This window comes from Tenebrio molitor, chromosome 1 (genome assembly GCF_963966145.1).
Source record: "Tenebrio molitor chromosome 1, icTenMoli1.1, whole genome shotgun sequence".
NCBI classification, from domain to species: Eukaryota; Metazoa; Arthropoda; class Insecta; order Coleoptera; family Tenebrionidae; genus Tenebrio; species Tenebrio molitor.
The window spans coordinates 9,036,714-9,054,622 of NC_091046.1; the positions used below are offsets into that span (position 1 = coordinate 9,036,714).

The following is a 17,909-nucleotide window of genomic DNA, read 5'->3' on the forward strand; positions in this document are numbered from 1 at the left end:
TAGTTTTAAAAATAAATTCAGTTTACATTTTTACTTAGAAGTTGTTCAACATTCAGAATTCGCTTCTTACATAACTTCTAAATATTTCTAATGGAAGTGTAGTAATTGGTATTTAACTGATTAAAATGATGTCAGGGATGTTAGCAGTATACAATACTATACCAAAAAATGTAAATTATTGTTTTAATTATTTTTTAATTTTTAATAAGCTGACTTTTCATTTTTCAAAGCTTTGAGATAAGTCGGTAAATCGGATATATCCCTTTATTAATTTTGTAAGAAATAATTTAGTTAGAATGTTTTCCTTTGCTTCTGGAAATGCTTCAAAATTATTGTGAACTTACTTCCAATTACAAAATTTTGAAATTAGATTTTTTTTATCAAAATTAGAAAAACAAAAAGAATGATATACATATATTTTATAAATCTGAACCTAAATGCTTGTGCACAATTTTATAAAATGTAATGACTGACAAATGATTCTATTCTAATTGTAAAAGTTTAGTTGGTGTTTCTTGTTGGGTTTAAAAATTGTTTAGTAAAGTTTTCCTTTTTTAAGTAGAATGAGTTAAGAAGTTTTTGGAGCCTTAAGTAACATAAGTTACTATTTTATTTTGTTCGCTCCCTGGTACAAATTTTTGCAAAATTGAGTGGTGTAAGTTGTGTCTTGGGGACAAATCTGTCAAAGTGTCAAAATGAGATCGTGCAAATATGAAATCAAAAGAATTCTTGTGTAAAATGCAGCGATGTATATAAATGCAATTGGAACAACAAAACATATAAAAGTTGATTGATTGTCCTTGCTGACAAAGATCCAACCTGCCAAATATATAAAACAAAAAGTACTAGAAGGTAGCTCTGTGAACCTTACTTTTTACAGATTAAAGGATAGTAATGTAGTAATGAGCTTTAGACATAAACATCTAAACTTTTTAGCTATATTGTGAACGTCATGGTTGAAAATATGGTTGACACCGTAAATGATAATTGGGAAAATTTGAAAAGAAACAATTTTCCGGAAATCAGTTAAAAGGCTCAGAAATGTCAAAGTTCAAATGAATCACACACGTTGAGCGCAGCTAAAAAAATATTTCACTGTTGACGCGAACCGCAATTTATTTTAAGTACAAACTTGAGATCAAAAAACATTTCAGCAGACACCAAAATAAAGAATGATGAGTAAAACACTTCGAAGTTTCATAAGTTGTTTACCGAAGCTCTCGTTTACCTTGTACCACTTAAACAAATATTAATTATCATTAATTTGCTTTTGGCCATTTTTCAAAATTTTGGCACCGACCGACCGCAGATTGCATAAACCCGAACGCGAGCGACTTCTCCTTGTTTTCGTTTGGCTTCCCGAAATTCCCAATTAGTAAATAAAGGGCGGGGTCCGGCATCCATTCAGTCAAAGTCGGAGGCAGATGTCTGTAAAATGCCCCTGGTTTATGGAAACTGATATAAACAGCGGAACTGAAATGAAAGGATGCAGAGCTGCGGCGGTAATGGTGGCGACGCGGTTGCCGTCTCCTCCAGAAATAACTAGGTACCACATCGCGACGCGGCCGTGGCCTCCTACGTGACAATGAACTCACAAGTGTCTTCGGAGAGCTGCCTGTTTATATCGGGCCATCCGCCGCTCCGAGGGAGATATTTCTGGTAAAAGAGGGTTTGCTCTGAAAATAGCGAAAATAGTGGTTCCTGCAGCCTGCAGACCTGTTAAACGCGAGATGGAAGTGGCTGCTGGAAAATCTAAAATAAGACTGACTAGTTGCATTAGGCGTGAAAAATGGGATTTAGGTGTGCTAGAGGTGGGCATTTATTTTTGGTTCTGTTTGTCACGACAATTTTAACAGTTGAGGTGCAAGAGTGGGACCTCCTAAACACTGCTCATTTTTAAATTCAAAACGGAAACCACAAATACTTGGAAATTTTCTTTTTGCTATTTTTTCTTACATTTTAATGAATTTTTACTTTCGCATCAAATGGTGAAAACTAAGAGAGAATCTTGATCGTACACCAAGCACCGGTTATCTTGGAATAATAATTCCTAACAGTTCCATTTGGTTCTCCACAACAAAAGGGTTACAACGAAATTGATATTGGACAACTGTATTTTTTTTACAAATCGTAGAAAAATCTTACACCAGTCATATTAAATGTAGTACATTCAACAGCTGAGGTTTTAGGCACATTTAGCCATCACTAATTAGTATCTGGTTCACCATGATGAAAGATTTGTTTTTATTTTGATCGGGAGTGGAAACGGCAAAACGAAGAGTGAAAGCACAAGAATCTCTTTGAAGATTTCGTGTACCCACCTCTACATAAAAAGAATGGTAAAATTCCGATAAAGTGTGTTTGATTTCTAGCTGAATGGAAAATGAGAAATGAGGGTGTGTTATGTTAACCAATTTTTAAAGTAGGCAATGTTGACAAGACTAAAAAGAAAGATCGTGTTGTTTCATCAGGATAACACAACAGGCTGCATTTCCGTGGCAGCTGTATTCCATGCCAGTTTCAAAAGATTGCAGCAACGTCTTGTTGTTCATTAAAATTAAAAGAACCATCACGGCAGTAGTACTCATTTTTTGCCCTCATGGTTATTCTGTAAAAACATTTACTTGATCCTTTAACATTTAAACTTTAAATCACATGAGATACATCAAGCTTATGCTAAATTAAGTAAAATAAGGAAAAATAGATCTTTATTGTGTTTGGCATGAAGTAATAGTAGTTTATTTAACGAGTTCGTGTGTAAATTGGGCTTTTTTTTGGCATGAGTGGGTCAGTTTAAAACGCGAGTGAAACGAGCGTTTTAAAGGCCCACGAGTGCCAAAAAAGACCCAATTTACAAACGAACGAGTTGAATACAACGTTTTTTTGTTCGACGAGCCCCTTAAAGGCTCCAAATCGCTTAAAATCTTTAAAATTAGCTTGACGTTTCGTTTTGACAAGTTGTCAAATTTATCAAAATCCGTTCACAAAAAAATATATTGTAAGCAGCACGTACTGAAAATGTCTTTGGAGGACTCGCAGACTTCGAGGATTCGTCTGGCGACTCGTCCTATGAAGTATCAGTTTCAACACTTATTAAACAGACAACTGTTACATAGTTTTATAAGCTTTTTGAATACATTCTTCTATTTTAAGTGTAGTATTTTTAATTAGTTGCAAAATATAGGAGTATTATTTTGTGATTTATACTGTGCTATCGAAAAAAAAAAGAAATTAGAGCAGCCCATGATTTACATTCTACAGTTGGCAACATTTTGGAACGCCATTATTGCAACAGCTTAACAGCTGTCAATGTTAAAATAGTGTTAAAATGTTTGTTGTTCTAAATGACTAAAACTGTTAGCTTGTTGAATTTGCCGACGACAGATCACATTTAATTAGAGATCAAAAATCAGAATTGCCAACTGTAAGATGTTAATCATGGCCTGCTCTAATTCCTTTTATTTTCGATGGCGCGGTATTAAATTCAAACGTTTATTTTGCATTTGTAAAAATTTCTCTGGAAATTTATTTTGCAACATAATATGTTACATTGCGATATTGCAAAAATAATTTTTAAAAAATAAATAAATGAGGCATAGATTCGTTAATTTTTGACTGACATTTTGTTAGAATATTTTAATTTATAATAATGTAATTTGAAGACTATTCAGTGAGTCAGTTTTTTCTTAAAAAAAATTACACAGGGTGGTCCACGAGTAATAAAGAACCTTAATAAATTTGAAATGCAATTCAAAATACATTTTCACCACTATCGTGGATATTATTAGAATTACAATTAGAATATTATACATAGTAACCTTAATGTTTGCCAACAACTCAATATTCTTGGATTCAATCGTTAATTTAAAAAAAAAATAATAAAACCCTCATCACCCCACTTTTCACCTAAAAAATGACAGTGACGGCAACAAAAATTGACGATTCACATGAAACGGCAAAAATTTCATGACATGGGCATGGCCTGCTTCGACTACAATCATTTATAATAACCTTGTATCATCGGGTCAGCTAACAACGCGTGAAGTCGGAAATCCGCCCATTTGATTGGCTGATTCAAATCCAATGTTAAATATCCCCCAATCAGATCGCTTGACATTATGTTAACTTTAACAACGAACTTGACATCGCTTTATACAACCGGGCCTATATGTTGTTTATTTTAGAAAGAAATGAAATAGGATAGAGTTGACATTTCTTTGACAGTTCATAGTCGGGCAATTTTGAAAATTGTTAAGTCAATCGAAAATTGTAAGTATGTATGTATAAAAAAATCAAATGCACGCATATGAAATGTCATACAAATGTCAGCTCTACCCCACCCACACAGTTGCCACATAAATTTTCATACATAGTTGCCATATTTATCCACAACTATTTTGAATCATTCATTATTTTGCGTTGACGATTAAAATGAATACATTTTCATGCATTCTTCTTTGTTTTAATACATTTCACCCAACTAAATATGGCTCTTTCAGTTGTTTGGTGTTGAAATGCACTCCATATCCTCCTTCTAATGTTATTTTCAACAAGTGGTATGATTATCATCGATGGTGTCTACGAGTTAAACAGACCTGCAGATTCAACGAGTCCATAGGACAAATTGAATGTGCTGCCTCGGTTTCACGAGTCATTATGATTATTAATCATATCACGAGTTTACATTTGATGAGAGAATTTAAATGAGGAACATAATCCATAAACAGGGACCGACTTGCTGATTGCTTTTTCGTACCAGTGGCATCTCCCCAATACATCACAACACAATTTTTCAATTTGTAATTGCTCAATTTGAAGGAACATTTTTAACTGTGAAATTTGACAAATGTTGTTCCTTCCTTGCCTCTATATTTCAGTCAATTAAAATCGTTGAAAATGGATCAAATAGCCATTAGACATATTTAAGAAACTCTCAACAAATATAGTAAATTTGTTGTTTTAGTTTTTATTTCCTTATACTTCAAGAGCACTCGTCTTGAATTTTGATTTGAAATTTGGAATTATCTACATACTGATTCCATTTTTTTAGTCTACCTTCTCGTAGTGAAGAAAAAGATTGTTCTGAACTATAAAACAATCAGCGAATTTCCTCCTCGGATGTTTGTTTTTCGGTTGAGCTACTCCTCGATCGGGCAAGACAATGGTTGGAGTGGAAGTTGGGGTTGGAGCTTTGCTATTTGTGTCTGCAAGCCGTGTTGTGTCTGCGAATGTGCAACGTACACGTGTTGGGATTTAGTGGATCGACGCGTGGCGTAAAACCGCACGCGAAATGAACAACATAAATATAGTTCTTAAGAGTAAATATCATTACGGTCGTAAAAATGTCGCAAGAGCTATACGCCTTTTTCACGGTTTCCGATATGTGCAAGGGCAGGTGGAGTATTACTTTGCGCCCCAACTCTCCGACACATTTTAAAAAAACTTCCCGCCGTGTATAAGCTACCGTACCACCGTGAAACACTTGGTGCAGCCACGGCAAAAGTGTAAAAATAAGTCATACACACACAGTTTTACAATTTTTATGTCTTGCTTTTGATTTTTTTGTGAGAACGCTTGCTAAACTCGAGCATGTTAGACAATATCAAAATCTAACGAATCTATTAAGCTCAAGCTTTTGTTTAGAGCTTTAATTACTTCAAACTTTACTTGATGTGTTAATTTTCCCTTTGATCCCAATTCGACAATTAGGATCAGGTCAAAGTAATCTGAAGCAAATTGTCAATCGTCACGTTTTTTGTTACAGTTGTCTACAATTTTGCACATTTTCTCAAACTTCATTTCCGACGTGAACGTACCGCTTTGTTATTTTTACTCACCCTCCAATGAAGTTGACACTCTCAGAGCACAATAAAATTTTTTGTAGTTACGCCAGTTCAAAGATGCGTCGCTGTATATTCTGGGACAAATTGTCAGGATGTGGTTTCAGCAAAAATGTTTTCCAAATATAATTGCTTTTACCTGTTTAATTATTTATTTGATGCTGAAAGTGTTTAAATAGATGAAATAGTTATTTGTACAACTAGTTATGAAAGTCATACTTTTTTTCACGAATTTGCAGATAAGCGAATTTGCAAATAAGCGAAAAAAAGATACTTTCATAACGTGTTGTACACACTATTTTTTTGCATATGGATGTGAGAAATTTGGTCTAAAAGGATTTATGAAAAATTACAAAAAAAAAATAGGTATGCTTTGACAATCATCTCCGAGGAGTACTACTTTCACTACGATTTTTCGTGTAAAAAAGTGATACTTTCACTACGATTTTGCGTTTAAAAAAGTGCGACTTTCATTACGATATGCAAAAAAAATATATTCAGTCTCAAATACGTCTCCTGAAACTTTTTAATTTAATTTTCTCCCTGTATAATTCAACGGTGTTGAAATTACTGTAGTACGAGAACACACTATCGTTGGCGTTTATTTCTAAAATGATAATAATATGAACTATAGCATTTTGAACATCACAAAGTGTTTTTATTGAATAAATATTTCTAGAAAATTTCAATGTTGATTTTTGAGATGTAGGTTACGTAATTCGCTAACAAAATTAGCATCATCAATAACTTGATATAAACATTATTTTTACGTTCTTATTTTGAAAATATTTTGATTGAAAAATTGTCATGTTTATGGCAAATTTTATTTTTAGTACATTATTTTGGCAACAGCTTTGATCAAGATCAAGATTACTTATTATTTTTCTTCATATTTTTCTGTAATAACCGAAATATTTTACTGCTGGTACATTAGATTGCGCTTACCTATATAACTATTGGTTTCAAAAACACTGTGTATTTATACGAATATTATATTATTAATTAGTCAAAAAAATTATATTAAAGAAAAGGACAGTACCTAATATGAAGATGTGGACATTTAATAATTTTCCGTTTCGTTAACAACTTTTTCAGAAATTTTGTTTGAGTTTCAAGAAATTTGCACCGTTAATTCTCAAATTAAATAATAAACAAATGAAAAAATGGTGGACATAATACCGTAAAGCAAAAAAAATGCCATCAAGTATAGCTATGACAAAAAAAGTGCCAGGTCTTTTATTAAGAAATTTGTCATGCATTTGTGGAATCCTGAAATGGGTTATTTAAATAACTATAGGTATTATTGCATTTTTTTTTGCTCTTACGGTAGTTTCTAAAGAAGGTTTTATTATTATTAAAAAAATGTAAATTGTCATCACAATGTGTATTGCATAAACCACTACCAGAAAGCAAGAATGCGAGAAAGTAAGGTTAGGAGGTTGTTTGTTGACGTTTCGTGTAAATATGTGTGCATCTGTGGTTCAAGTTACAACCAAATGCATGCCAAGATTCTGAGAAAAAATGTTAAAGTCAAAAAATAAATTGTAAAGGTGGCAATCTCTATGACAAACAATAAATATATAAAATAAACAAAATTGATTTAATTAAATTCTTCAAATGACATTTAATAGCTAGCGTTGCTAAGTGTGGGCAAAACAAATTTCATCATTCTGTGTTATTGCATTATCAAAAGATGAAAAGCTTCATTAAGGATTCCTTTAAATAAATATTTCTGCCGTCAGAGTTCTCTTGGTGCTAAGTGTTGAGATATTTTTGGATTCGTCAATTGACATGCTACCAAATGTTTTTACAGATTGTTCAATTTATTTTCAATATTTGAATTTAGGATTTCCTGTATAAATTGTATCGTGCGTTCATTTAAATTTATCCTCAAAGTTGGTAGGCGTTCAAGACTTGATTGTGAACGTATATTTCTGTTCACTGAAAAAGCATACATGTACATTTTGCTTGTGTAAATCTGATTTACGTGCACCTGCCGTCACTGTTATTGTCAGTGGCAGATAATTGAAATATGTAATTCGATTTCAGTCGAAGTAAAAATGTACTTAATGCCCCCTCAATTAAGTTTTATTCTTTATTTTCAAGATTTATTGTGGGTTCTTTTAAGTCTGGTGTAATCAAAATTCGTCTGTAAATTCTTACCTGATAACTTAATATGGATAAACATGGAAACAAAGATTAAATAAATTTACACAGCCAAAAAACTGCAAAAATCTCTCTCAAGACTTTTTGCGGATAAAGGATCACAGATCAGCTGTTTAAATCTACGCCTTTACATGAGTGGTGCGTTCTCAATCGACTCTCCAACGCCAACTTTGAGGATAAATTTAAATGAACGCACGATATCTACACATAATTCTTGAACTTATATGTATTTGCAAGGTGATTATCAAAAATATAAGCAACACTTTGTATTCTCTAATGACGTTTCATATAAATTATAAATGTGTTACTTAATTCAGTTTGTTGATATCAAAATTACTTATGGATAGCGAAATATTGAAATTATTTGTTGTCTTACAAAAGATTTTTTTGGAAGGTGAAAAATTAGAATTTCACTTCCACCCTGTTTTCATATTTAAAAATCGATGTCTTAACAATTATCAGTTCAAGCATCATAATTATACATATGTTACATGAGTAGAAACTATAATTTGATAGTTTATCCAAATCTGCAAAAAATAGATACCTACACAGGTACTCCGGAATTTCCTCTGTCATACACCTCTCATACTCCCTGTTGTACGTTGATTCTCTCCGTAATTTCTTCCTAGTCCATGTCTTTCTCCTTTTCATTCAGCTCTACATTCATCCATCTTCCTTTTGCTCTCAATCTTTCCACTTCTTCACTGGCACACCCATTCCTCTTGTAGTAGAGGTTGTTTTTGTAAGAGGTACATAGGCGGAGCCAACAACCTGCGCGAAGCTGACGTCATAGTTATGAGCAATTTATTTTATATTTTTTATTAATTAAAACGTCGTTCTATTCCATTTGTCTTACAGAGAACAATGTTCTAGAGTGCAGGTTTCTATTAAGAAATACAATTTTTTGTCGTTTATTACAACACAATCTTCAATACAACACAACAAAATTAAACTTGGGTACCACAACTGAAAAGCAGGACGCCACTGAATGTACGAACAGCTGATTGATTTAGCAGAGTGGGGCACAAGCGAACCAACGTTGGTTTACTGCGCAACTATACGGTGTGTACCTCTTACAAAAACAACCTCTAATTCTCTCTTTCCTTCTTCTTTTTCTTTTCTCTCCTGCATTCATTGTATAGTTGACCTATCGTAGTTCTTTTTTAAAAATCAAAAGAGAAAGCAAATCTTCCTATTATTCAAAATTTTTAGCACTATGTATAAAAGATTTGTTGCAGTGGATGAAACTTGGGATCCTGATGACGAGCTTTTCATTGAATATTTGCTGCATCGACATAGTTTTTAACGGAAGAGGATTATGATAAATTATTCGTGTATTGAGGAAATGAGATGAAGAGAATTGAACTCCCAAAACAACCTGCACAAGAAGTGCATTTCTGTGATTGCCAGCCACAATGTAATTTTCAAAATGTTGGAGAAATGTCCCCTTCTTCTAGCCTCCACTGTTTTCTTCAAAAAAAAAGACCATGTGGTACTCATTTTCCTAAGGAAAAAGCAACGATGGCGGTAATTGCCTTACCCAAGATACAAACATAAGTTTTCTAACTGTATCAAAGCACTGTATCACTGTTTTAAGTTCACTAAATTGTAAAATAAAAATCTATCGTAAATATAAAATAGTTATGTTATGATATTGGTAAAATTCAAATTGTTTGAAAACTTTAACAGAAATAGCTCAAAATTACTTCTGCCAGGACAAAAAGAGTTATTTATTTTTAACAATAACTAATAGTGTCAGAATGTCATTTATAGTTATCGTTTTCCTAATCATTTTGGTCGTAATAATAATCTCAGAACCATATTTCAAAAAACTTATATTACGCAAACAGTTACATATTTTGCGTATTTTTATTCAGATTAATTTATTAAAATTATTATATGAAAAGTACATAAATACGCATAGCTGCCAAACCATAAAAATTTTACTAGCTGCAGATGACTCTTTAAAGTGTTGACAGACAAATTTCTATAAATGACAGAACACTGGTCCAACACCTAACCTCCATTCTATTAATAACAAATCTTTCCAACTTTTTGGACAGCGAAAACAAACTTCCACTAGCGCCCATTCGGGAATCCCGCCCGAAGAAGCGCACGTTTCAGCGCAAACCCGAGTGTTTACTCGGCGTTAAAATTTTTTCAACGGTCGTTCACTGAAAGATTGCATAAACTCAATTTGCACGCAGTTTGTGGCTGCAATTTGAAAAAATAATTAACAGAAAACTAAAATTTCGGCACCACATGTCGCTCGGTAAAAACGGCATTTAATAATAGAGCAATTCGACAGATATACATCCTGTCCTGCGGTTGGTGAGCTTGTGCAGTGCGCCCAGCTTGTTGCAGGACCGCAACACGTGCTCCTGGTTTGTTTTTGTTCGCTTCCGTTATGAGAGCTTACTTTTAGAGTACCGCTTTTTATGCCCATAGAACTGGTTAACCGCACGCGAATCTGCCACAATTTATCAATGGAATTGTTGCGCCACATGTTGCTCTCCTACAGGAACCAACTTCCTTCCTCGCAACGTCGATATTAATATATGCTTGTTTCTGTTTTCTTTTCGTTTATTGCGGCGAGATTTGCTTTCATTAAATCGGTTCAACCGGCACTGTTTGATTACTGAACGCGGTATTATTTACTCAAGGTCTAATAATACTTTAAGACAATAATTCTTCAGCGGGGTTGGCGATCGATGTTTATGATAGGGAGAAATATACAAGTTTTACTTCTATTTCGGTCACCACCTCCACATCCGTTTGCTGCAAGCCTAGGCAAGTTTATATTTACGTTGGTGCATTAACATTGAACACTGGATTTATAAACTTTATTGCTTTGTTCTTGAAAATGCAGCCTCCTGTTAGGATTTATGCGGCCATCTTTAAATAAGTAGCATTGACCCGGGAACTTTCAACTGGAAACTTTTTCTCTTGCAAGTTACCTTCAATTTAGACACTTCAAGAAAATAGTTCAACACTGATTTATTAAGATATTTAACAATGAAGGTGTGTGTACATTGGCAATTCCAAAAGCAACAAGTTCTTGGAAAGCACATCAATTTTAAGTTGTTTAAAAATGCTTATTAGATTGTCGCATCTATTCTTTTTAGAATTATTCTATTTATATTTTGTTTGTTTTCAGATCCGTAGTAATTGTTTCTGCTAAAAAGAGTGAAGTAAATATAATCTGCATAGTTCTAAGAAGGAACTGCGAACTAAATATCGCCTTTGAAGTGTTCACTTTTAAACAAAATCCTATTTTTTATGCGAATTCTCTACAGGTAAGATCATTTGTCTAATTTGTTCCAATTTTTTAATAGTTAAATTAATTTCCTAATTGCAAGGTTAAAATAGTTGATTTTTTAAACATAATTGAGAATTGGGGACTTGTCGTTAAGTTGGCAGTACCAGGAAAAGTAACTAGGCGCGCCAATAAGGTATTTGGAATTTGACAAATCTCACTAACGTACTATGGCGGACAATAAATTTAGGCCGGCCTGTCATTGAGTTGACATCAAAATGTGAAGCTGGCATTATGTTCAACTAACCCCATTTTCGATTTTTGTCATTCTTGTCATCGTGACAGCGATAATCAAAATTAAAATTGGGAAAAGAAGCGTGCACCATAGAGAAGTGCTACTACAAATCAGTAGGGCCCGGATTTTAGGCAAAATGGACTATTTTTATTTTTTAAGGCACGTGTATGAAACTTGTCTATAAATGATTTCTGGCTTAATTTGAGTAATTAGAGCTATATTTGATTCTGCCTATTCGGCCTAAAATGCCCTTTAAATACCTATTTTACTTTATAACTGCCTGAACATGCCTAAAATGACCAAAAATAAATTTCATTTTCGCGATTTTTTCTCAATATTCGAATTCTGGGAAGTTTACGGTATTAAAAATGTAAAAGTGGTACCTCAATAAAATTTACAATTCTTTATGATTTTGAAATTTAAGGAGATGTAATTATTGAAATGTACAAAGTGCAGTACAATAGAGGAATTACTTTTTCGCTTTTACGGTTGGGACCATGGTGTCAGCGGTAAATACTTCGACAATACCTAAGTACCAGGAACCATTAGACTGGTCTGGCATAAATTTCAGAGTTTATCTGTTTGCCTCTCTTCGAAGGGGTGCAGGTATACACAGTCTAATGGTTTGTGACACTTAGGTATTGTTAGAAACTTTAACGTTTATACAATGGTCCCTACTATAAAAACGAAGTTTCTCAAAATATAAGTCCACTTTGGTGGATAACAGACAATGTTTTAAAATAGAAAATTCAGAGCAATATATTGTATGCCATGTAAATACGAGTATATAACTAACAAACTTGTAGGTAGATATATTAATTAAATTACTCGTAATAAAGAATAATTGGTAATTGTTCACTTTAACTACTTCGCGTTTTTTCTGTCTAGACAGCCTCAGGACGTCCTCCTACATCGTTTCCCACCAGTCAAACCTTGTGCAAATGAAAATTTTCCTTACACTTTAGTTATACTAAGACTTGGCGCGACCTTGACACGACCTTGACACACAACAAGAGAGAAAAAAAAAGGCATTTGCACAAGGTTTGAATGGTAGGACACGATCTAGGAGGACGCCCTGAGGCTCTCTAGCCAGAAAAAAGGCGAAAATTCCCCAGAAGTAGTTAAAGTAAACAATTACCCAATAATTAGTAAATATCTTGTTGGGTGTACTTAAAACTTTAAAAACCCATTTTTAAATTTAATTAACCACAATTTTAAGGACCTATTGTGGCTTATTTTCAGTTTTTAAGGGACTATTTGCAGTAATTTAAGGGACTATTTTAGGCACCTATTTCAGACTTTTTAATTGCCTAAAATCCGAGCCCTACAAATCAGTTATGCTAGTGCGTCATGATCTGTAAGTTACGAAAAAGGCAAAGGAAACGCCAAACAGCTTGAAAACCTTCATTTTGACAAACTGACACATTAGTCATAATGACAATAAATGGTCGCTTGCATTGACTTTTTTGAAATGTCAGAAATTTGCCGGCCTAAATTTATTGTCCGCCATAGTACAGTTCAATCATGACAATTCGCATCCAAAATGTTTTTACTTTAACTAAAGTCGTTTTCAACGACATCCGTGCTGTCAGTGTCATTTTTAATATGTTGGTGCAGATTGTACACACAAATTCATAACCAGTATTCAAAATATAAGAACATCCTAGTTAAAAAAATGTCAAACAAGAAATTGAGGTTATGGTAAAAGATAATTTATATTTCGTGAAACATCAACAACAAACGGTAAAGCTCAATCTTCAACATGGTGTAAAACATGGTTAAACGAAGTCATCCTCAGAATCCGAATCAGACTACATTTTTTGTCGGAAAAAAAAGAAAAGTCAAAATTACTAAACTGAAACAGCAAGTGATGCCAACATACTGTCATACCGACAGCACGGATGTCATTGAAAACGACTATATAATTTTTTTTTAAACAATTGTCAAAATATTATGTTGAAATGAGCCACTACTGCCACTAGTTATTTGATGGTTATTAGGTTGGCAACGTAAAATGTCAATTGTATGTGAAGGCGCTTGCCCCTCTGAAGCTGCAATTATTTTTAAATTTAAAATAAAAAGTAAAATGAGTTTCCGAAAGCAAGGATCCTGGACGGCCCCTTACACAACGATACAAATTAACTGTGATTAGATTATGTGAAGAAATGCAGACAATAAAACCGACCATGCTAATGAAAGAAAACTATTGACATAACCTCAAACCCAATCGAGGGAGATTTTACGATACAGTGTTCCGAAACGAAAGATTTTAGGGTCTTTGAGGGAATTTGGACATCGACAATTGTTTTAAAAAATGGACTATAGCTTGTGTTCTTTTTATTCTGTTATTTACGTTTTTTTGAACGCACTTCTAAATCACTACCGAGTGCTGAGTAACACAAAAAAGAGTGATTCAAATCAAAGCAAGACAATTTTTGATTTGTGGTGTTAGATCACACCGAAATGCGTCACATATTATTCAGTGTGTTTACACGAAATCTACAAAAATAAGCAATTTTTAAAATGAGGCTACTTAACTCTTTTGGTTCAAAAGAAAAAAGAAATTAATAGTCATGGTGTTACTTTAAGACGTTGAATCATGTGTAAATATTTTTACTCACAGCACAGCCGGTTCAGAAATCATCTTCAATTTTTTTAAATAACAAGATCTCCATCTTTTCGTAATTGTTGATAAATATTGAAAACCTGTTGGGTGTTTTGACGGTTGGAGTGACACCGATGCGCACATATGAGGTGCTTTGAAATCGATTCCATTGGCCAAAAATAAAATCGGCAAAACAAAAATGTCATTGCTGTCAGTCTGGAAAATGCCATTGGCTTGAAATCACTCGATGTAAAATGATCACCGCAGAGGCTTAATGCGTTTAATCAAAGCCGACGGCAACATTGACTCACAAAAATTTTCTTACATTTCTTATTATAGAAGATACATCCACACCTCGTAAATCCTTGGCAATATTTTTATAAATCCAATTTATTAAAACTGTGCGTCTTGGAGTGTAATTGATGGTTTGGTGGCAACAGACATTTCTAGTTATGTGTAAAGGGCCCGCCCCTAAATTTCCGATTTCCAGGTGTAAAGTCGGAAGTCACGAGCTCAGGGCAGACATCACACAGACGCCCATTAGAGAAAAATGTAGACGAGAACTTAACATTTCACCTAAAAGGGGCGAAAGTTCAAAGAGGGTAATGAAGGAAGTCAGGGGTTAGCCCAGACATGCCCTAGACAGACCAGGTGATCTGGTGAAGGAGGCCATCACCATTAAGCCGAACCCGAGAGAGAGGAAATATTTGTTTTATTTACGAATAAACCGGATGTCAGGTTGAAGGGGACACGTGCCCCCCGAACTCATCTTGTTCACAGTCGCCAACTCATGAATGAATTGTTGTTCGGGGTTGTCCCCTCGTGTCGGGTTAATTATTTTCAGGGGCGATTAGCTCGGGAGCCATTAAATCCGTAATATTTTCGTTTCGGGGGCCGTTTTTAGATAAGCCTCGAGACAAAGCCAATGGTGAATCCGGTGAGTCAGTGGCTGCAAGTTAAGATAGGCAGCGCAGCAAGAGGTGGTTGTGGCTGGCGGCCAAGACGGTACAGACGCCGCCAGCGTCGGGACGCATTCCTGGACCGAATTTAGACGACTTGAGTAACGCCAGTGGCATCCATTCAGAGCGATTCCTCTGTTTCAGATTTTCAGCGGCGCTGCTCTGAAAGCGCCGCCTAAGACCTGAAATAATCCGCGCCGCAAGACACACGCTATTGTCTTCGACAGTGCGGTCAACTTCACACTGACAAATTGAGTTTTTCACTTACGAAAATAGATCGCACAGCGGAAGTTTTAAAATGGAAAAAGCTCGACTGGCAAATAGACTACGTGGGTTGCACTGAAAGCTTACGCGTCGGAATGAAACGAACCTTCTGGTTCAAAAAATGTTTTTATTTTTGTTCGTAAAGTATTTATGGGTTTGTGCATTTGATGGAACCTGTCATCAATATAAAAATTCAACTCTTTCAGAATTACTTCAGCAACAAGGTTTTTAAATCCTTCGACGGGATTTTAGTGTCTTTTGTTCTCTTTAACAATTTGATTCTAAAAACCTGTCAGAATGTCCTCTCAGTATCTCAACACCAAACGAAACGTCTTGGTGGTGCAAATTCTTCATATTTTGACGATAATTTTTATTTTTGGAAGAAATATTTTTGGCTTTTCCAAACCAGTCTTTGCACTTTTCACTTCTACATTACTTGTAAATTGGTTTTAATTTTTATTAAGATTGCTGAACCCGTTTAACCACCATGTCTAAACTTCTTGCGCATCCCTTAAGTGCTCTTTTAATTTTACAAAAAATAATGACCACGGGGGCTTGATCTGATGGAAAGTGGGGTTGCTCTAAAATTTTGAATTTGTCTTGATAGAACACCTCGTCCCAACTTTGTAATTATCTTTCTTTTGAAACTATTGCGTACGTATCAGAACCCTAAAATATTGTTAGAGGTGTTGGATTCTCTCATGGGCTGTGACCTTGGAAATATCAGTGAAAAATCTGTAAATGAAAACTGAAAACGTCGACTACTTTCAAATTCAAATACATGCAAATAGACGAGAGAGAGACGAAACTAATGTAACGAATGACGATGTTTTCCGGTCGGTTTGTAGCGCCTACTTGAGACCGATATTCGTCGTTTGCGCAGATATGACTCACAGCCCATGAGAAAATCCAACTGTATTTTTTGGTGAGATGGTTCATACAATAATTGTTTTGTTCTTCACTCCATATTTAGTAGTTTGCCTCTATATCGAGTAGAAATCTTTCCAAAAATTCATCTATTACCCATAACTCTACAATTTTTCACGAACAAACTTCACATCATGGCGTTAACAAATAACTAAACAAACATTCTGCTAAACCTCACAGAGCTCTAGACTTTTGAGCGATTACATACTCGTGACGCATTTCCGTGAAATATTACTTCATGCAAACAAAATCTGCCAAAATATTTTGCAAAGCTTTCACTCGAGTTGGCGCGGTTTTTATGAAAAATAAATTCTTACGATACGCAGAGTGGTGATGTTTGTGTAATTCGTACACAAGTAAAATTTAAATGTGTTTTAAGTTTGTAATGTCTGCTTTGGTTTTTATTTTAGCAGCAGTCTGCTCCAATTTATGTGTGAAGAGATTTTATAACAAGTAAACGGCAAACATCTCATTTTGGGAATCTCGAAGTGGTTTTCTGGATTCGGAATCGTGTCGGATTTCGTGCGACTGATGTTGACGGTCACATTATTTTCTTTGAAACAAACGAATGACACTAATTGTGCTGAAAGGCGAATCATCCACGTGAAAATATCTCATAATAATTGTGAGCACCTGTTCATCTTGTAAAAATCTAGAAAGCTCTAGAACGCCTGCGCTTTGTGGAGCAGGAAATCGCAGAATCATTAAAAAGATATTTATATTCTTTGGATTTGGAATAAATGTGTTAAAAATTTTGCGGCAGACTTGTGCTTTTGAGCTGCTGCCAAAATATTTTCAACAGGTTTTCTTGGACGTTATTCATTGGGATCTTTGAACTATCACATGCATTATATTTTGCGCTGTTTTGTCTCAAACTTAAGGAATTTTTTCTACCTACGAAAGTGTAAAGGACCTTCGAGTTAAAATTTAGTCGTCCAAACGGAATATTTTTAGACACTTCATTAGTAGTAAGTTCTTCTCCATAACCTTGGCCATTTTTAATTTTCTATAATGAGACATTAATTAATTTTACTTGTGTAATCGCCCTATTTTCAGAACGCCCTTTCTTCTTAAAATAAACAAAATTTACTTTACAAAATTATCCTAACACTAAGTGCAAATTAGATACACATAACATCTCGCCAATCATTATCACATCTACAGACAGATAAAAATAGTAAATGGCGTAAACGCACTTAAAAAGGTTGAGTTAATTAAACAAATTAAAACAATATAACATAATAATATGTATACTTATCTAAATAAAAAATAATTTATTTCCTTCTAATTTTCGCAATTTTATCTAATATATCTTATGTGTTCGGTTTACACAAAGCCTAAATCCTTTGTTAATATGAAAATCACTCTGAAGTGAAGATCCTTTTTGAATTAAGTTTTCAATAATCTGAAAAATGTGTTTATGAAACCGAATTATTCTTTTATTTTTGGATTTTGATTCCAAAAACTTATATCTAAATCTACACATAGGTAATAACCATGAAAAAATCTATCAACTTGGAAATTTATTTTTAATAAATTAAGACTAGAATTTCTTTTTCGGTTCTTAGTAACAGAAATCTTGGAAAAACTTAACGAA

The 17,909-nt window shown here is 34.1% G+C and overlaps 1 long non-coding RNA gene across 1 annotated transcript; it reads left to right on the plus strand.

Annotated features, from left to right (window-relative positions):
• The first annotated feature begins 671 nt into the window (after window positions 1–671).
• Window positions 672–1,187, plus strand: LOC138122710 (uncharacterized). The gene is made up of 2 exons (XR_011156598.1): window positions 672–852; window positions 937–1,187. It is a non-coding gene; the product is annotated as an uncharacterized lncRNA (long non-coding RNA).
• Window positions 1,188–17,909: the final 16,722 nt, after the last annotated feature.